Raw genomic sequence first — 22,328 nt, forward strand, 5'->3', positions numbered from 1 at the left:
TGTCCTAAGGAAGCCATCCCCACTCTCCTAAGTGCAAGGAGAAGAAGCACTAATAAGGTGTATGAACGAATCTGGGCCAAGTTCGTTTCTTATGTGTCCTCCAGAACCAGTTCCTATGTTTCACCCACAGTTCAAGACGTGTTAGGGTTCCTGCAGTCAGGCTTGGACTTACCCTTATCAGTTAGCTCCCTTCGGGTTCAAGTCTCGGCTATTTCCGCTTTTACAGGGGTTCAGTGGGCCAAGCATGCCCTTATCCAGCAGTTCTTCAAGGGCGCAGTAAGATTGAGACCCCAAAGAAAACCCAGATTCCCTAAATGGGATCTGCCTCTAGTTCTGGCCTTCTTTTCTCTGCTCAGTAAGGTTCTCTCCATCAGAGAACTCACCTTGAAAACCGCGTTCCTGGTGGCGGTCACCTCAGCGAAACGAGTGTCAGAGATTCAAGCTCTAGGAGTCAAGGAGCCTTTTCTAACCTTTTTTCCGGACAGAGTGGTCCTAGTTCCAATGTTGGGGGTCAAACCCTAAGGTCACTTCGGTTTTTCATGAAAATCAGGAAATCTCTCTACCCTTATTCAGATCCTCGGATTCCTCGTAAATTCATCCTCTTGACGTTGGACGCTCATTAAAGCTCTACTTGGAAGCTACAGCTCCGTTCCGGCAGTCGGACTTCCTGTTCGTTCTGTTCTGTGGGAAGAACAAGGGCACTAGAGCATCAGTCAGGGCAATTGCAGCATGGATAGTTCAAGCAATCCAGTGGGCATACAGAGAAAAGGGCTTGGCTCCTCCTCAGGCGGTGACGGCACATTCGACCAGAAGTCTTTCTACCTCATGGGCAGCTTCTCGCCATGTGGCCCCTGACGTGATATGCAGGGCGGCCTCGTGGTCTTCCATTCGCACCTTTATGTCTCATTATTGTGTTGAGCCAGCGGCTCTATCCTCAGTTGATTTTGTAGTTAAAGTTTTGTCAGTTGACGGTGTCAAATAAATCTTTGTTAAGCAGCATTTTTGCCCACCCGGGTGTGTCTTGGCGAGTTATTTCCCACACGTAGGCTGCCATGGAGTCTGTCAGGAAAACGGAAAATTTATGTCAAATACTTACCGTAATTTTCCTTTCCTGATGGACTCCATGGCAGCAGGAGTTCCCTCCCAAATGGCTGGAGTAGGATAGTTACCGAACACGGCCTGTGGCAGGGAGCAAAGATTTATGGGAGTGTCGTCCTATAGGGTAATGGAGGCGGGACTAAACCACACGTAGGCTGCCATGGAGTCCATCAGGAAAGGAAAATTACGGTAAGTATTTGACATAAATTTTCCGTTGTTTTTTTCAAAATAGGCAAAAATGAAAAACGCCTGTAAACTAAATGCAGCTATTTGTAAAGATAACATCATATAGACCCTCCCCAAGCTCAGAAAGCATGTATTATTAACTATTTGTGCCATTTTGATCAGAGTGAGCAGTAGCAGCAGAGAGAGCAGTTGTACACTTGCATTTGCCTCTCTTTCTGTGTTTTCTTTTGGAAATGGATCCCATATTGAATATATGTCAGAAAATGCTCCTGATGTTGCTCTTGATGAGGCAGCAACGTGGTCGCAAATTACGTGAGAGGTCCAGACTCAGAGCTGGTCGATATTGGACCCATCCGTTGATGGCACAGCGAATGTCCGTTGGATATTTCACAAACATGTATGTACAGCTGCGTACCTACCTCAACAAGTTTTTTAATTTTACCCATATGTCCATTGTCACATTTGATCTGCTCTTAGAAAAAGTACGACCCGGTTTGACATGCATGGACACCAATATGAGAAACTGTGTGTCACCAGAGGAACGTCTGTTGGTGACGATCAGGTATGTGCATATATTTATAAAATATATATCTATAGATGTACAGCTTGATTTTTTATCTATTTAAAAATTGTCTATTTGAAGCAAATTTAAACGTTAATACAATTTATTAAATCATCTAACATTATCTTGTGGCAATTTTTTAAATATTCTTTATGGTTTACCATCATATTTCTGAGTTTTCTGGTCCAAAAAAGTGAGTTCCTTTAAAAACGCTTGTAAACGCAAACGCAGCTAAACGTGGGTGTTGCGTTTATCCGCGTTTATCCGCGTTTTGCGTCTGAAACATGTAAAAGCAAAGTGTCTGAACCCACTTTTTTGCTTCTGGAAAAACGAGCTTAAACGCAAATGCCTAAAAACTGGAAAAAATGAGACCGTGTACATGGACACATAGGATAACATTGCATGAGTTCAGGGGCAGTTGAAAAAAGTGTCCAACTGCCTCTGAACATGTGTTTAACAGCGTCTCGTGTGCATGGGGCCTTAGTAGATGTTTAAAATACACTGCAAAGCTTGCATCCATTCACTTGTTCCAGGCAACAACAAAGCAGTAAACTTCCAGCAGTCTGTGGGCGTCTGTAATGCTTTGCGTCTATCTATTAAGTTCTTGCGGTAAAACCAAGGAAGCTTAGACTTCTGAAGTGTATCAATGCTTTACTAAACAGGGAAAACTCTGCACATACAAACTGTAGAATGAACAATACAACAAAACGTATAGCTTACAAAATATATGCCTACACATATAAGCATGTACAATTTGTACACATTAAGTAAAATAATTACTCAACTTGGGGTCAAGATGTCCTCCATGGTCCTTTGCTCAGTCCAACTCACAAAGTTCTCCAGTTTCCGGCAGCCATGTCTCCTCTTTGTCCTCCCAACCACCCTCTGTTGTCCGAACACAAGTTTCTTTCAAACCCTCTCCATGCCCCTCCCACCCATTTCCTGCATACGCCAACTTCCGCTGCTCAGCTCCAAAACGTATCCATCTGGTTTATTTACATATCAATGGAGGGGGAAGGGCCTCTGTAAACATATGCTCTTACCAAACCTAACTATATTATTGCTATCAAGCCAATATACAAAATTGGCCATAGCAACACATACCACCTCTTGACTTTATAGGATAATATAGGAAACTTCTTAAAGCCTTTTGTCCAGGAAAGGGCAAAATAAACCCCCCGTATTGTAAATGGGAATGTACTGTCAATCCCCTTTTGACCCCCATCTTGTGGGCGGTCAGACGATTGGTTTATCCCTGGAAGGCTGCAACATTACTTTTGAGCAGGGTTAACAATGTCTTTTGGCAGTTTGTAAAGAAAGTCCCAGATGAAAGTCTCTTTTCCTCTTGGTCATATGGAAATGCTCAGATGAAAGTCCACTCCAATTCAGCCACCATCAGGAAATCATCCGCATCTTCCTTTGGCTCTCTTCTGGTCTGCCTCCTCCCATCCCCCCATGGTCATCTGCTCTGCCTGCTCCACCTCTCGATGCTCAATACCTGAAAAGAGTAAGAGACAAAGCAGATATGTTCCTTCCAGCTGTGCCAAAAACATAGCTCACTGCTCACATTTCTCTATCTGCCCATTTCTAACTGCAAAACTATTGTAGGGTGCCCACTGTTGGCTTGAAACACTTTCACAGAAAGGCATTGACTTCCAACGTAACGAATAAACTTGCATGTCTCTCTGTGCTGTCCTGGGAAGCACACAGGCCTGCTGTTGTCCAGTCTTCACAGCATGGCACATTTTTTTCAAAATGCCCCATTTTATGGCAGCAGAAACACTTAATGTAACTGAATCTACCATTCCCAACCATTTGCTTCCACTTCTTAAACAATGCTGGTGTAGGAATCCCATCTATTTCCTCTCTAGGGACCCCCACCTTAAGTAAATCAATCCACATGTGTCTCCTGGAGATCATAGGCCTTGCCTTCCTTGTATCTGACTCAACTCGGTCATTTGAGCTGATCAAAACCTCTGCTTCCCTGTTATGAGAAGTAACAGTGGCACATGTCCTACGTTTGCTTACAGGCTTCGGGCCTTTGTCCTTTGTTAGGGCATCATTAGAATTGGACATGAGGGCTGCACACAGCTCATTCAAATCTTCAGCTCGGCCTACCAGGGTTTGAACACACTTCAAAGCCACTGCAGGTTTGACTTTGATTACCCTCCTTTCTAAATCTTTTGCCTTGCATGCAGTTTCTTCTAAACACTTGGATGCCACTGCAAGCTGCTCCTTCAATAAATCTCTTTCTAATTCCACTTTTTCCCTCTTTTCAGATTCAATATGTAGAGCATGCAGGAAGTGCAAACCAAACACAGCAACTGCCCGCATCTCTCCCTTACTGAACCCAAAACTTTTGAGATTAAAATCTGAGGAAAGATCAGCCACTCCATCCCCCCAAGCTCTGTTCAAAGGAGAAGCATATCCAGTCAGCTCCTTTGCAACAGGCATCCGCTGACTATTTCTGGCCCAGATAGGAAGGGTACATGCCTTCAAGTCCTCCTGGACACCAGAAACCTTTGCAGCCTTACTTTTCCTAAACAGTGTACGCAGCATTTTTCCCCCAGCACAAGCGACAAAACACACCACAGAAAACAGATCTGCTTCAGTTGAAACTTTAGCACAAATCAAGGCCACGAGCCCCCATCGCATCTCACCCAAGCAAGGGGATATCATCACCAAATGGAAATAAAGCAGCATATAGTGAAGCCCGCCTCACTTGTGAGATGTACAGTCAATAAGAACAATCATCATAAAACAGCCGCGGCATTCAGCGTGCTTGTGTCTCATAGCCAGCCTGACATCTTTCACCCAAGTGTGGCTCTACCACACAAGCACGCCCGTTTAAGTGTGTCACCAGGTGATGCGAATCACAGCGAAATCAACCCCCAGGATGATGCGAAAACCCGGAAACACTCTACTGGAACGCATCACATCCATACAGAGGAAATGCCTCTCAGATGAGAGAGATGGAGGAGCACCCGGACAGCCGCACCAATGAGAAACAGATCCTCTAGCTGCTAGACACTATTATGTCAGCGCTAGGTATATACATGCACAAATAATAAATTTACTATACCGATGCCACTTAAATAATATACAAATGGCTTAAGGATAACAGAGGGATCACATGAGCCATAATCAAAATGTGGTATAGTGGTTGTCCCCTGCGCTCAGCAGCAAAATGGGTCGCTGGTTTGAATCCCAACCATGACACCACCCGCCTGGATCTAACATTCTCTCCCCGTGCCTGTGTGGGCCTACTCTGGTTTCTCTGCAATATAAGGCCGGCCAGACTAATATCCATGTTCTAGATTTAAACATCGACATTGGAGAGAATACTTTTAACATTTCTACCTACTTACTTCAAAAGTACTGATAGGAAACTTCTGGTTCCGGCGCCCCATTGAGTAGCTGCCTCTTCTCATAGCTTCCGCAGCTAGACTCCGAAATCGGCTTGTAAAACTGGCGTTTCCAGCCCGAAAACACCCCGCAGCCTCTCCTCATGGTACCGGTCACATCATGGACTGGTTCGTCAAAAAAAACGTGCGGTGCGAACGGCACAGCCGCAAATTGAGGCCCCAGCTGTGGCCTACACGGACCCTCCCGCGGAAGCAGCGCCAGACATGGAGGTAGGAATCAGCACATCCCCCCACACCTCCTCACACCTCACAACATGACACTGCAGATCTCTGCCTCATTACAGGACAATGCTCCTACACCTATCCTGTCTACACAGCAGGGCACCATACCACAGCCCACACAGGACCACCACACGGAGCTCATAGCCTAGGCAGTAGCTGCTCTCCTCTTCCCTATGATCACTGAGCAGCATCAGTGAAGAAGGCTGTCAGCACAGGCATGCAAAAACTCCAGGCTTAACTAGGGGAGCATACCTCCAGATTAAATGAGGCTGAGCACCGCATATCTAACATTAAGTAGGAACTCTACCAGGCACAATCCACAGAACAAGCCCAAGACAGGACAAAGCGATATGTGCTGGAGAAATTAGACGATATTGAAAATAGGTCCAGGAGGAGCAATCTGCGATTCGTGGGCATCCCAGAATCGCTGCAACCCTCAGTCCTCGCAGGTCTTTGCGCCAGGCGCATACCTGAAGCACTAGGAATCTCAGGCCCCTGTACAGTAGAACGTGCCCACCGCATGGGAGCATTCAACTCGGAATGCAAATCACCCCGTCCAATTATCGCTAAATACCTGAATTACTCGGACAAAGCTTCCTTCCTTCCTACAGCAATACAGGCATTCCAGATCCCTACAGATTGACGACTTGAAAGTCCTGATATTCGCTGACTATTCAGTGGAAGTGTCCAAGAAAAGGAAGGCTTTTCAACAAATTTGCACGGAACTACACCAGCGACAACTTAAATTCACCCTAGATTTTCCTGCTACCCTCCGGCTCAAGGCCCCAAATGGCGACCAGCTCTCCTTCCACGAATCATCCGAGGTGGTGGCCTTTCTGAGACCCCTGCGCATGGGTCCCCACCTCAGCCCCACGTCCAAAACGGCCCCCATCAACCGGGCTCTGGACCAAAGAAGCCCATGTAAGGATTCCCCCGAAACGATTCAGAGCCTCTGGACCGGTTCAATACACCTCCACACCCGTTGACGAAATCTCTTCTAAAAGCATTGTTGCCTCTGTCGACTTCAATGCCCGATCGTCCTAGCGATCTAACCCGGGCGAAGCTGATCACCATCACACCCCCCCCTCCTGCTTCAAACTACTCCCTACATGGCCCACCAAGTACGGGTAGGCTGTATCTCTGTTCTGTTTTAGACCATGTTTGATATGTTACTGTTCATGTTTGTTCAATATGTGCTTTGTTTTCCTTCTTTTGCAACATAAGGTACTCCTCTGGCCTCCCTGCGTAGACCCCGTTACGCTCCCCATGCACTACCCGAGCCGCCAGCATGATTCACCCCCCCCTCATACGTGGGCCTAAAAGCTGCGGTCACGGGGTCTTGTACTGGGAGCTGGACTACGCAGTGATTTCCATGCGGAAAAAAGCAAAGTTCCTTGCTGTTAATGTATGGTTTCTATCCTTTACCCCATATTTTCCTAACCCTCACTCTCCCCACACACCCCCACCTTCTATTTTAACTGCACCAACCACCGCTGGCATTCAATTCAGCCTCCTGCATTTCCGTAACCCTAAATTCAACACCTCTACACGTGCTCTCTCAACCATTACATGCAAAACCAGCTCATACCCCTATCGAGGCCCCACCAATATCAAATTTGTCTCCTGGAATGTGAAGGGGCTCCGTTCCCCATTCAAAAAAAGTTCTCCACCACCTCAAAAGGCTTAAAGCTGACATTGCCCTTCTCCAGGAAACCCACCTCCCCGGATGAAAAAACTCTGGGTGGGCACGGATGGCCGCAAGGCAGGAGTTCTCATACTTATACACAAGAATCTCCCCTGTAAGGTCCTTTCTATTGACTTGGACTCCCAGGGACGTCTGTTATCCGCACAAGTACAAATAGGGACCAAAGAACTCATACTTTCAAATGTATATGCACCCAACAGCCCCACAAAACAGTTCTTTAGCACGCTGACAACTTGGCTCCTCCGTGACCCTCACCTCCCGCACATAATTGGCGGGGACTTCAACACCACCCTACACCCGATTTACGACAGGTCCTCCTCCAAACACCACAAACCCCATCAAGACCCCACTATTTCGACGATTTTGGCCTCCACGATGGATTCCCTCCATCTACGTGACGTATGGCGCCTTCACCACCCGACCGATTGAGAATACTCTTTCTACTCCAACCTGCATAAGGTTTTCACTAGAATTTACTATATTTTCTGCTCAGACAACCTGGTCTCACTGATTCTTGATGCTGACATACACAACATTGTTATATCGGACCATGCACCCATCTCAGCGACGTTGGAGACACCTGACTTACACCCAAATCCTAAAATATGTTGCTTCCCCTCCTACCTCCAAAACAACCCTGACTTCCGTTCCTATATGGAAAATGCATGGTCGGAGCACACATTGACAAACGCGCCACACGTAGACAATCCGAATTTATTCTGGGAAGCGGGCAAGGCATTTCTCAGAGGGCGCATCATAATTACAAAACGGCCAGCTCCAGACTTCACCACGCTCAACGTGCCCTGTACACAAATGACTCCCCTGACAACAGGAAGACTTGGCAGGTAGCAAAACAGTCCTTTGACACTTGGGCTGAAACTCTAAAATCGACTAAGAAAGCATACATGGACGCCACCCTCCACAAATTCGGCAACAAAGCTGGTAAATTACTCTCCAGGCTCTGTAAGGGACCCTTCCGTCCGACCTATATTTCCTCCATACGGGAATCATTCATTCACGACATCACAAAAAGGAATAAATGAAGCTGTTACACTTCTACTCTTCCCTATACGTGACAGATCCTATAGATAAAACAACAGCACTTTCTTTTCTTGAGAAATTGACCCTTACACAAATCCCCCCCTCCCAATTAGATGCTTTAAACAAACCCATCTCCCTCTCTGAAATAACAACTGCCATTCGTAATCTGGCTCCCTCTAAAGCCCCAGGCCCCGATGGCTTCACGGTAGAATTTTACAAATCACTAGGTTCATTCCTAGAACCTACACTCAGAGACGTCTACCACCACATGTGGACAGGTGGCCCCTACCTACCCACGGGCAATCAATCCATCATTAAATTATTGGGAAAAAAAGGGAAAGACCCACAAGACCCCGGCTCCTATAGACCCATCTTGCTTTTAAATCTTGACGTCAAGATTCTTTTGAAAATTATAGCTATGAGACTAGCCCCCATCATCCCCCTTTTGATACACCCAGCCCAATCTGGTTTTGTAAAGGGCAGAACGGCAACTGTCAACATTAGAAAGGTGATGATGGCGCTAGAACACGCGAGATGCAATCCGAGAGGCGACCACGCAATTATTACCCTCGACGCTGAAAAGGCATTCCATAACGTACCTTTCGAATGGCTTTCCATGGTCCTGACTAAAATGGGTTTCCCTGGCCCCTTCATTCACCTTATTAACTCTATGTATACCACCCCGGCAGTCACACTTGTGGTGGCGGGACTCCTCTCGGATGAATTCCGTCTCCACAAAGGCACGAGGCAGGGATGCCCTTTATCCCCACTCCTCTTTAATATTGCCTTAGAACCCCTATCTAGGTACCTAACCAATGTAGCCCCTCTACATGGCATTAAAATAGGTGAACATGAACTACGGACTTCACTCTTCACTGATGACGTTCTTATTTTCACAGCAAACCCTGCCTCTGATATGCCCACGATCAAATCTATCTTTGACCAATTTAGGAAATGCTTGGGTCTCCGCATAAATTACACTAAAAGTGAAGTCCTTCCCATAGGCTCCCGCTCCACCCCCTCATGGGCCCTCAACTCCATCTTCAATGTTACAAAATCACACATCACCTACCTAGGTGTGAAAATTGGTAAACTCCCTTTCTCCCTTTACCACCTCAACTATCCCCCCACTAACGAAAATCTCACAGGAAGTGGATAACTGGATGGATCTCCCTCTTTCGCTTCTGGGAAGATGCCATCTGGTGAAAATTGTCAATTTTGCCCGCTTACTGTATCCTCTCCAGGAAATACCTTTACTTCTACACCACAAAGATACTAAATTCCTCAACTCGGCTATTTCTAAATGTATTTGTCGAAACAAAAGACTGCGCATAGCCTTTACAAAGCTCCATCTTCCCAGATGCGAAGGGGGTATCAGTCTCCCTAATGTTAGAACATACAACCTAGCCTGTCTATTGAGAATAGGTCTGGACTGGATAGCTCAAAAATCTCGCTACTCCAATTACCACCTGGAAACTGCAATGTCTCACCCGTATTCTTTGGTAGCCTTCCTCCACTGCAAGTGGAAATCCCTTCCACCCCCACTTCAGAACAACCTCCTACTATGGGACACTGAAATTGCTTGGAGGGAGGCAAGGAAAAGCCTCAAGCTCTTACCCTTTATCTCCAGTCATCTTCCCATACAGGGACACCCAAACTTTCCTCCGGGATTGGACCACCATCCCTATGCCACCTGGCAACAAAAGGGTCTCTCGAAATTCTCTTCCCTATGTGATTCGGAATCTGGTCGCCCTATCGCCCTCCAATCGCTAGCTGACAAGTTCTCGCTTCCAAAGTCGCATGCTTTCCACTATGGTCAATGCATCAGCTTTCTACGAACAACCTGCAGAGACAACCTCACAAGGTTCAAAACATCCTTTACAGATGTCCTTCTACAAAAAGGTTCTTACAAGATCTCAGACATCTATAATCCTCTTCTACTGAAAACTACTCCCCCCCGAAGGCCTCGTCAGTGGCTAACTGGGCAAAATACTTTCCGGACGTCGATCTGGTGGACAAAATCCTACATGGTCTTACTATTGTCTACAAATTGGTTCCTAACGAAGTCTGGAGGGAAACCCAATTGAAGATTGTCCACTGGGTCCATATCCCCTTCATCTCCACAAATCTGATTCAAACAACCTCTATATGCCCTCTCTGCCAACACCCCAAGCCCTCCCTAACACATTGTTTCTGGACCTGCTCCTTTATCTCTACCTTTTGGGACAAAGTGCTGGCCTGCATATTCAAGATAACTTTGCTGAAATTACCCAAAGATCCTCTGCTACTTATCTTTGGGCACTGGGACACCGCGCTGCTGCCCTCGTCACTCACCCCCACCCCTCCAGGCAAAGACTGGTCTCTGATTTGCCTCCTGCTTGCCAGAAGAGCCATCCTAACCAACTGGATCTCCAAGACTCGGTCAAACATCCCTCAAATCAAAAGAGACCTTCTACAACTTCTATTTAGAGACAAACTCAACACAAATCGGTTGCATGACAAAGCCAAGCAGCGCTTCTACCACAGATGGCAACCTTTTATGGCCTCAACACTCACTCCTATGGAACAAACACAACTTGAAGAGCTCTCATTCCTATATCATGGGCCCTCACCAACATCACGAGCGCAACAGCCCTCCTCTCCTCCCTTCCCCACTTGAAGGGCATGTGACAACTTGAAAACTATGCTACGCGACGAGCCACAGCTCCCGCGCAATCTCATCTCTCTCAAAGCAAACTCTTCCCTTCTATCTCAAAGGCTTTACCCGGCTACCCTCATGACAGTCTTCTAACCAGCACTTGGTGCGCATCCCTCCCCCCCTTCTGCTTTTTTCTCCCCTCCCCCTCTCCATGCTTTGGTTCAGCTCATTTACTGGTATCCCATTGGTAAATATAGGAACCCTCTACCCCAGATCCATCCAGTTAACCCCCCCCCCCCCCCCCTTTGAAGGTGAATCTTTCTATTTACCAACTCCCATGAACTACATTGTAACTGGTATGTAATTGGATACTCTCTTTAAAATTGCTTTTACCTATACGAAAAATTCTGTTACCAGTGCAAACTTACCCTGTATGCGATATCTTTCAATAAAATCTTATTTAAAAAAAAAAAAAAAAGTACTGATAGAAATGATAGGTGCCATCACCCCACATGGCTAAAATCAGAGTCAGTTCATTCGCGTAAAGCGGAGGTCTGCCAAATTTTTTATTTATTTTTTAAAAGTCAGCAGCTGCAAATACTGCAGCTAAACCAAAAACCAAGATGTACCGGCACTCAACCTACCCCCTTTTATGCTTAAGGGTCCGCTGCAATCCCAGTCTCAGTACCCCACCAAAAGGATCAGGGTAAGTGTATGATGTATAAAACTTGGGGGATTTGCGCCTCCCACTCACTACTACACCCACCCCACTTCTAAATAACTTATACTAAATAGTCACTGTGTCACCATAATGTCCTAAAATTATACACAAAACAATGATTTTATGACGATATATATGTCTGCAAAAACAGTGTCCTTCTTGTACAATGGTTGATGCGACCCCTCCAACCGTGCCGTCTTAATCACCATTCGTCTTCTAATGAAAAAAGGCTACGTGTGTCTACTAAGAAAACCAAATCTGTGCCACCGTCACCAAGCAGAATGGCCACTCACCAGACATCACCAACCAGTAAGCCTTCGGTTCATTCAACGGATAACCAATCCTTAATGCACTTCTCCCATTAGCAATTCCTCAATGTCCGTATATTCATACAAAATTAGATAGAACCAATATAGTGTAAAATCGTTTTAACTTTAATGGGAAATCAATAAAAACATATTGCACTCACATTTCAGTGTGCCTATTGGCCGACACCAAGCCTTTCCAGCAATGAGAAAACCATTTAAAATCGGGCAAGCCAATGTTGTTCCGCAGGTGGTGATATTCTCCCTCCTCTGGACCGACCTGTTCCTGGCTTGTGTTTAGGAATAGTATGTCTCCCACAACTCCTACACATTTCGCAATTGTGCGTCGTCAGGAAGCTCCACGCACAAATGCGAAGCGCATAATCAAGATGGTTCCTGCTGTCTCTGGAATCTGTGGGGGAAGAGGCGTAGAGTCTATGCCCGGAAGTGGGTGAAAATACCTGGATTATACAGGTATCGGCACCCCCTCCCCCCTGAAAGGTGCCAAATGTGACACCGGAAGGGGGGGCGGCGTTCTATTTTTGTGTGAACCTCCGCTGTAAGGCGAAACTATACTATGAAAAAGTTTTTTTTCAAACAAGCTTCTTCCTTAAAAAATGAATTTATGGATAAGGGCTACCTTCCTGGTGATTTGGATAAAGTTATTGGTTAGGTGATTAGGTGGCTAACATGAATAGAGCTTTGCTGAAAGGCAGAGATAAAGTGTGTGAGAATGATCATAATTTTTCTATGGTCACCACATATTTTCACCAATATTATAATGTTACATTTTTTTTTTTTAACATTGGGCAGTTTTAAAAAAATGATAGAGTGTTGGGCCCTGTCCTCCCAGACCATCCACAAGTAGTATTTAGAGGAAATGATCATTTCAGGTACTTATGTAGTGCCCTCAATTTGCGCAGCGATTTACATGTGTGTTGTACATTTGCATCGGTCTCTGCCCTTGGGGAGCTTGCAGTCTGGGGTCCCTAACTCACATTGCATACTATGGTCAATTTAGACAGGATCCAATTGACCTGCTGTCATGTCTTTGGAGTATGGGAGGAGGCCGGAGTGTGGCCACGCAGGCATGGAGAGAGCATGCTAGCACTGGGCAGGTGGTGTCACGGTTGGGATTCGAACCAGAGAACCCTTTTTCTGCTGGGTGAGGGTGCTCAACACTACAACACTGTGCTGCTCATTTGCTTAATAAATGTTTTCACATTTGGGTCATGTGATCCCTCAGGTAAGAGGTGTGTATCCTTAAGCCATTTGTGAAATATATATATATATATATAAGAGGGCCAGTATAGTGGCCCGTAATTATGGGAGGAGCCCGGAGGGTATATAATCAGACCACCCACAACGGTCTGTGTCGGTTCCAGTGCAAGGTACTGCACATCAAGGGGCCGACTCTTCTCAGCTCCCTCACGGTCGACTATCTGTGTGTCCAATCGCAGGTGCACTTCGGCTTCTTCATTCGTGGTCTTCGTCGGCGGTTCCCGATCATGGTCGCAGATAAGTAGTATCTGAATCTTTTCATATCATGTGCAGACTTGCGGCTTATCATGCTTACTATCCTGCACCCCTTTCGCAAAACCTACCTCTGAGTTGTTGACACTCATGTCCCGACATCTTTCGGCACAGGCATAGTACATTCGTAAATTCCTTCTACCAAACATACGATTCATTCATAGATCCAAGCCTCCGAGTCGCTGTTGGTCGTTCTACAATATCACTCGCCATAGGCTTCACTGGTTATAAGATTCCCTGTTCTCATCCTTTTTTGAGATAAACAGGTATTGTTTGTATGGGTTTATGTGTTTGATTGAGGTGTAATTAAACCTACCTGATGTCTTTCCTGCACTTGACTAGCCTGGGGGGATGGGTGGTTGATAGGTGTTTGGTTTCACAGTAAGGAATGGCATACACTCTACAACCAATTCGTATCAGATACTCCTTACTGCCAATTTATATCAGATTCATCTCATACATTTTTTAACCACTTTCAGACCGGACCAATTTGCTGGTCAAAGAGCAGACCACTTTTTGCGATTCGGCACTGCGTCGCTTTAACTGACAATTGCGCGGTCGTGCGACGTGGCTCCCAAACAAAATTGACGTCCTTTTTTTCCCACAAATAGAGCTTTCTTTTGGTGGTATTTGATCACCCCTGCGGTTTTTATTTTTTGCGCTATAAACAAAAATAGAGCGACAATTTTGAAAAAAACGCATTATTTTTTACTTTTTGTTATAATAAATATCCCCCAAAAATATATAAAAAAACATTTTTTTCCCTCAATTTAGGCCGATACGTATTCTTCTACATATTTTTGGTAAAAAAATCGCAATAAGCGATTATTGATTGGTTTGCGCAAAAGTTATAGCGTTTACAAAATAGGGATAGTTTTATAGCATTTTTATTAATAATTTTTTATTATTTTTTTTTTTACTAGTAATGGCGGCGATCTGCGATTTTTATTGTGACTGCGACATTGTCGGGGACCCATCGGACATTTTTGACACATTTTTGGGACCATTGTCATTTATACAGTAATCACTGCTATATAAATGCAGTGATTCCTGTGTAAATGACACTGGCAGTGAAAGGTTTAACCAGTGGGTGGCAGTGTAGGGGTTAAGTGTTCCTAGGGGTGTGTTACTAACTGTGGGGGGGTTGGGCTTTCATTTAGTGTAATCACATGGAGCAGAGATCAGCGTCACTAGTTGCTAGGCAGAATGGAAAAATGTTGTTTACACAGCATTTCCTCCATTCGGCCGCTCCGTGAGACGATCGGGGGGGACGATCGGGGGGGATGCCCGCGGCGATCGAGTCCGCGGGTCCCGCGACCGGACTCACGGGGGTCCCGACCAGCGCGGGAGCGCGCCGCCGGCGGCGCGCTCCCGATGGCAGGGCGACATCGAATATTGGACGTACCTGTACGCCAATATGCCTGCCCGTGCCATTCTGTCGACGTACATCGTCGTGCGCTGGTCGGGAAGTGGTTAAGCTGATTCGTGTCAAATGCATTGCACAGGCTGACTCTGCCAACTCACTGCGTGTCCCTTTGAGATCGTTCATATATCTTCATTGATTGTCCCACGCTCGGACCGCTACACACTCGCTGTTGCAGGTAGGACTTTGTTGTTACCGCTCCTCTAAACTCTAGTAGTTACGTTATCATGTTCGTTTATCATGTTCGTTTTGCAAAAAGTCGCACTTACGCCACCGTAAGTCTTTCTATGTCATCTTTCATGTATTTCATGCTTTCTACCCAACGCGGGTTTACTCGAGCCGTTCACTTCACGGCGATGCGGTCAAATCCGACATTCAAGCCCCTTACTCACCTCGCGTCTACGGCCAATTCGAATCTAGTCGCAACTTCGCTTCTATGTTTTGGATCCTCGACAATCACAAGCCCCTTCAAACCACCATCACCATTTAGTCGATTAAACCCAGCCATATCATCGGCAATACGGGCAGATCTGTCATACGAGCCCTGTAGTCACCTCACATCTATGGCCGATTCGAATCTAGTCGCAACTTCGCTTCTATGTTTCGGATCATTGGCAACCACCAGCCCCTTCAACCACCATCACAATTCAATCAATCCGAACCCAGCCATATCCTCAGCGATACGGTCGGATCCCATAGATGAGCCTCTCAGTCGCATCTACGGAGGATTCGAGTCTAGTCGCAGCATTGGCGCAACGATTCCAGTCCTTGCCAAACGCAACTCTAACAACCAAGCCAAATCCTGTTGCATCTCCGACTCAAATGAGTCAAATCTTTCGCAGACTATTCCATAGCTATAACCCAGTTCAAACTAGTCACATCGACTGTACGAATTCAGCAGTACTTACGTTTGACTTTCTCAGTCTATCCATACATGATCATACATAATTCTCTCCACCAATTTGCTCAGTATTGCGCACGGTCATTCCAACATAATCACATTTCCTCTATAACCTTTTCTTTCGCCTTTCAACAAAGCTCCTTGCAATCGCTGCAAGCATCAATGCAATGGCTCAATACGGCCACTCATCTCCAGTAGCAACACGGCTGCTCTCCTCATTCCTACACACTTATAATTTAATTTATAGATTCAAATAAAGCTGCTTTCTTGCAATCGCTGCAAGCATCTCTGCAATAGCTTAATATGGCCACTCATCTCCAATAGCAACACAGCTGCTCACCTCATTCATCCATTCATTCTCACCTCATAATTCAAATAAGGCCGCTTCCTTGCAATCGCTGCAAGCATTTCAGCAAGTGGCTCAAACTGCCACTCATCGTCTCCAGTAGCAACACGGCTGCTCATCATTTTCTCTGTCGCTTTCCCCTTTTTAGGCCAGTTAGAGCACCAGTTAGTCCACCCTGCACCAGGTTTGGACAGTATCTCCCAAAAAAATAAAAAAAAATAAAAAAAACATTGTCGAGGGCTTGCATCTTCACCAGGGGGGCCAGCTTTGCCCCAAAGAGCTCTTTGCAATCCCCCTTGTCAAAACGAAATTCTTATGTCACCTTACTACAGGCTCCCGGTCAACTCAGTTCTCGACCCCAACCAGTCGACTTCACAACTAGTGCATAAAGTCAGGTGTTTAGTTCAAGGGGATTCCCCCTTTCTCTTAAACACTCTTTCACTACATATTTTTACTTCACATACAGAATTTGACCTGCTCCTGAGGCGTTAGCAACTGTCACATACTTCTGTGCACTTCACTCTGTTTTCGAAGCACAAGCCTTCAATACGCAGACAAGGTCGCCTAATCTCCATACTTGCTGGCAGTGCAAGCATTAGTAGACCGAACCCACGTCAATTAACTACAGATCACAACATTCCTACTTAGTATACCAGACTTCAGCTACCCACCCCAGTCTGCCCTGGGGCGCTCTGGTTCATTAGTCTGTGCCGAGCACAGACTGACACCCGAGCTATCGGTTACCTAGCCAGTCACCTCCTGGCTCACCTCGGTTGTCACGCATTCTTTTGAGTTTTCTAAAGTCACACTCAACAGCGCTCGAGCGCAAACCAACTGCCACTATGGCTGTCGTTCCTTGTCCTATTCTTCTTGTTTCCTTCCGCCTTTCATCTTATCTACCCAACGCAACTATCCCCTCCTACCTTTGCAACTTACCTCAAACATACGCACCCCCCCCCTTGCTTTTAGTTGACGTCATGTCGCAGGCAGACAGTGAGGACTTTGCCTCAGCCCTGCCATCACCCTTTACGGGCTGAGCAAGCGGCGGTTTACAGTCTCACAAGAGCTTGGACCAATAAAAAAAAAAAAAAAAAACTCATAGCAGAACGGTGTCGCAGGAGTAAATCCTACCCTGCCGCAGCCAGAAAACCAAGCCTTTAGGCTACTGTTTCCACTGCCAGTGGCAGCCCTTCCAGGCACCACTTCAGTCTATCTTCTTTGCGACTACTCAGCTGCACTCCTGGGTAACCACACTGTCAACAGCAGTCGCCGAAGTCCAAGCAGAGTGACAGCCCTGGAGGTACGCCCAGCCGTGCCCCTACCAGCTCCAGTCACCACCGTCATTCCCGTACCTTCACTTACAGATACACCCAACTTCTGCACCATCGTCTTCCCTGCACACCTTGTCCTAGTAGGGCATCTAGGAGGACATCTTGGATGACAACGACGTTAACTTAGCATCCCTCCTCATAGCAGTACACAACTTGGCCTAGAACAAGTCATATTCGTGGGGAGATGTCTCCGTCATCCTGAAGGCCAGAGACCCTTTACTTAATCACAAGCTCACTGTCACAGAGTTTGTGCTGGCCTTGGGGACAGTCAGAGACATGCTAGGCAGAGCAACCCCAACAGGAGGGTAGAATTGGACCCGTATCTGCATGCAGCAGGTCACAAGTACGCAGGGTGCCCATCCTTTGACTATCACCGCTCATTTTCAGCCAAGGCAGCAGCCAGACTCAAGGGGATCCTTTACCTCCCATCTTTTAGTGTTTCTCTTCCAGGTAAAGACCCTGACTAAATCCTTAAATTAAGATGTGCCAGCTATAGCAGATCTGCCCATGGGAGTCGAATTTCTCACAAATTGGAATGGCATGCCAATGTGTATTCCCTCAGCATCTCTCTCTTCATCTCAGGTAGTCATGGTCACCACAGCCTCCACAGGTCCTCGCCTCAATTTTGGCCAAATTGGGTTTATAGGGCCATGGCTGTCAGAAATCCTCTTGATTCCTGGGTTCAGTTAGTCCTCCTATTTGTTCGACCTCTACCCCATTGTCGCAGCAGCTCAAGTCTGGTGCAACAACTGGGCAGGACAAACAGTGACGTTCACCACAGACAACCAAGCCACAGCCAGTATTATGAATAAAGGAGGTCCTAGTAGCCTGCCATCGTGGCCTTCCTGCGCAGGCTGGTGCCACTATCCCCACAGCACCAATCTAACATCCTATGCGTCCACATCCCAGACAAACGCAATAAACTGGCCGACGCACTACCCGTTAACTTTGCTTCGTTATTTTGCAGGAACCTGGAACCGACCCGACCATGTCTCTTATCCCACACTGGTCGTAGCTAACCTCGGATTCAAACAACACTTTCACGACGCTACCTGCCTTATTAATCTTTCACTATCTCACAACACCCTGAAGGCCTACCGTGCAGCCTAGAGGTTCTATGTCAGGTTACTAGCCTCAAACCCCAGAGCAATACCAAGAGTTCTCCATCACATCCTGGTCTTCATATTATGCCACCACACACAGTTGGCATTGTCACACAATACCTTAGACCCCACTCAGCTGACATCCAGTATTTCATCCCCTTATGAGATCCTTGTTTGCCGCCCATACGGTCAAGACCATGTTGTGTGGTATTCACAGGCAATGACCCCAAATCAGTATCAAACGGCTACCCGTCACCAGCGCCATATTTCGAGACGTGTTTTTCATCCTGTCACATTCCCCTTTGGCTAAATTCAGCCTGGTCGTTCAAGCAGCCATCTACCTGGCTTTCTACAGCTTCTTACGCCCCAGTGAATACTGTCACCATCCCAGTTGTAAAGTGTTACGTAGACGCCACCTCACACGCCATCAGACTTACTTCATCTTGCTCCTCAGGGTGTCCAAAACACAACAGTCCGGTCCAGGGGTTGACATCAAACCTTTCCAAACTCTCAAAGCCTGGTGCCCCGTGTCCATCCTAGATCAATTTTTGGCCCATATGTTTGATCCCTCGCAGGACAGCCCATTACTACCGTTCCCGATTCGTACCCCCAAGGCAGCAACCAGTTCATTCGTCACGTCAGGTTCCTTTTGAGCAAATTAGGCCAGGACCTTGGTCATTTTCTTGGACATTCTTTCGCATTGGAGCAGCATCAGCAGCCTCACGAAACGGGGTCCCAGTCCACGCGATCAAAGATGGGCAGGCGGGAATCCACCTGCTTTACTCGATACATCTCCAATCCACAAGTGGAAATGTCCTGAGCCTTCAGCAACTTTGCCCCGTAGTGTCTTGTTGTACATAAATTAATAATTACCTCCCTAAACCAAGTCTTTTGCGGCCTTCTCTTGGCATATCGCCCAGCAGACCAGGGCTCACCGCCAAGCTCACCAGGGCTTACCTTACAGCAGACCAAGGGCACAATTCAGGTCTATTTTATGTTGTTAGTCTTGTGACGTGTTTATGTGTTCTTTCATATCTCTGAGAGCGGAGGGCTCCGACCATAAATAAGAGGGCCAGTATAGTGGCCCGTAATTATGGGAGGAGCCCAGAGGGTATATAATCAGACCACCCACAACGCTCTGTGTCGGTTTCAGTGCAAGGTACCCACCCACCCATTTCCCTTCTCAGAGTACTTCACTTAAAACACATTTCTCTACAGAAACATCCATTTACTTTCTTAAGGTATGCGGCCTTCTCTTGGCATATCGCCCAGCAGACCAGGGCTCACCGCCAAGCTCACCAGGGCTTACCTTACAGCATACCAAGGGCACAATTCAGGTCTATTTTATGTTGTTAGTCTTGTGACGTGTTTATGTGTTCTTTCATATCTCTTAGAGCGGAGGGCTCCGACCATAAATATATATATATATATATATATATATATATATATATATTTTTTTTATGTGGCATTGGTTTACCAAATGCATTTATATATATATATATATATATATATATATATATATATATATATATATATATATATATATATGCACTCAGTGTTTTTATTGTATTCGTTTGTTTCAATTTTATATGTGTTTTTATACATTGCATATGTGATCCTCCTACAATATAGTTTTTTATCCTTATTTTCACTACATGTCGTTAACAACCCATGCAATCCATACATACAAAGAAACCAAAACAAATACATTCAGAAATAAATTATGCATAATAAAATGTAATGACCCAGGGAAAAAATATTGAACACAAAGAAAGGGAGGTGCAAAAAGGCATGGCAAGCCAAGACACCAGCTGACATCTATCAGTAACTAGAAAGCAATCCTGCCCCTTGTCAGTGCAAATTAATATCAGCTGGTTTAGTTTCAACTGATGGCCTATAAAAAGGTGTCTCATTACCAAAGTGTCACACAATAAACATCTCATAATGGGTAAAAGCAAAGAGCTCTCTCAAGACCTTTGCAACCTTATTGTTGCAAAACATACTGATGGCTGCAAAACATACTGATAGCATTGGTTACTGAAGGATTTCTAAACTTCTGAATGTTCCAGTGAGCAATGTTGGGGCCATAATCCAGAAGTAGAATTTCACCATAAACCAGCCACGATCACAACATTAACTACCCCAAAGAAATGCCTTGTAATGCCCTCTGTGTATACAGCATTTCAATGGTTGGGTGTATGTCTTCCTGGATTTCTAAACTTCTGAATGTTCCAGTGAGCAATGTTGGGGCCATAATCCGGAAGTGGAAAGAACATAATTTCACCATAAACCAGCCACGATCACAACATTAACTAGCCCAAAGAAATGCCCTGTAATGCCCTCTGTGTATACAGAATTTCAATGGGTGGATGTATGTCTTCCTGACAAAGGGTACCCCTGGAGGTAGCTAAAGTACCTATTGACTAATTGTCAGGATTAGCCAGCTGTCATTGGGGCCCATCTGTAAGGTGGGGCACTTGATGCTGTGCCTTTAGGGCTGTACTTAATAGATGTCTGATAGGCTGTTTAGTAAGGGGGGCAGTCTCTGTTGGTATTGTCAGGGCTGGCTTAGCCCTTCCTTCTCTGGGCTGGCTGCTCAGCTGTCGGCTAATTGCCAGCTCTCATCTCTCTCCACAGTTACCCAGCTGTTCCTGATCTTGCTCGTCTGACCTGCCTACTTAAAGCTGTCCAGCTCACTTCATCTCTGCCTTCACCTTGGTCACATCACAAGAAACCATCTCCTGCATTTCTGTTTTAAGACTGGCTTGCTGACATCCCTTCTGGCTCCTTATCCTGCTTGCTGTTCCACTACTTGGATCCCTGACTTCTGGCCTGACTAATTACCCGATTGATTACTGAACTCTGGCCTGGCTGACTACTTGATTCGGTTACTGGACTCTGGCTATGCTTTGACTACGCTTACTCTATTTACCTTTTTATTTTTTATTAATAAACAAGTGTAATTTAATTGTACTTCTGTCTCGATCTGTTTCATGGTTTCTGACTGGTATAAACTATAGTCAGTAAGGTGCTAAGCTTGGTAGTTGTACTTAAGGCCCCTTCCACATGGGGTTGATCCCTTTAGCAGAGTCAGAGATCGCTCCGTTGATCTCCGCTGAGCCGGCATATGACAGTTCCCTCTCTGCTCACTGAGCAGGGAGGCGCCTCTCAGAGCCCCACTGATTCCTATGGGGAGATTGGACAAAAACAGACAGCATGTCCGTTTTCATCAGATCTCTTCCCATCCGTAAAGATGGATGGCAGATGTATCACCATACATCTGTTTTGAGCAGATCGGATGGCAGGCGGGTGTCAGCAGACATCTCCACTCACATCCGCCTGCCCATAGGAGTCAATGGATGGCTTGCTCAGATTCGTCTGAAAAACAGACAGGCGCATCCAAGCGGGCTTGTGGTGTGCAAGGGGCCTAACACTCCCAGTATGCAACAGGTCCAGTCCCAGTACACTTGGTGATCGGTTGTACAAGAAGGCTCAGTCCTCGGCTCTGGTCCCCACTGGTGTAGGCACACATGGCAACAGGTCCCTCCAGCTCCAGTCTCCAGCAGCTAGAAACTCTCACAAGCTCTCTCTTATTTTGAAAGCAGACCCAGACAGCAACAGGTCTGCACTTGTTGATTCCCCACACTGGACTGCCCCAATCTCTACAGAATTGCCCTGGAAAATGTCAGTTTCCCCTGTGATGCAAAGTCTTGTGCGGTTGCATAACAAGTCCTCTCTGCCCTGATTGACTAATTTCTGCTGTTACTAAGAGGAGGGGGAGTGGGGGT

General features: G+C 46.1%; 1 long non-coding RNA gene across 1 annotated transcript; it reads left to right on the forward strand.

Moving 5' to 3' along the window:
* The first annotated feature begins 1,554 nt into the window (after positions 1-1,554).
* Positions 1,555-21,513, forward strand: LOC143963456 (uncharacterized). Its single transcript, XR_013270968.1, has 2 exons — positions 1,555-1,846; positions 21,178-21,513. It is a non-coding gene; the product is annotated as an uncharacterized LOC143963456 (long non-coding RNA).
* Positions 21,514-22,328: the final 815 nt, after the last annotated feature.

The sequence above is a fragment of the Lithobates pipiens genome, unplaced genomic scaffold (genome assembly GCF_037356315.1).
Source record: "Lithobates pipiens isolate NorthernLeopardFrog02 unplaced genomic scaffold, aLitPip1_a1.2 Scaffold_8, whole genome shotgun sequence".
Classification (NCBI taxonomy): Eukaryota; Metazoa; Chordata; class Amphibia; order Anura; family Ranidae; genus Lithobates; species Lithobates pipiens.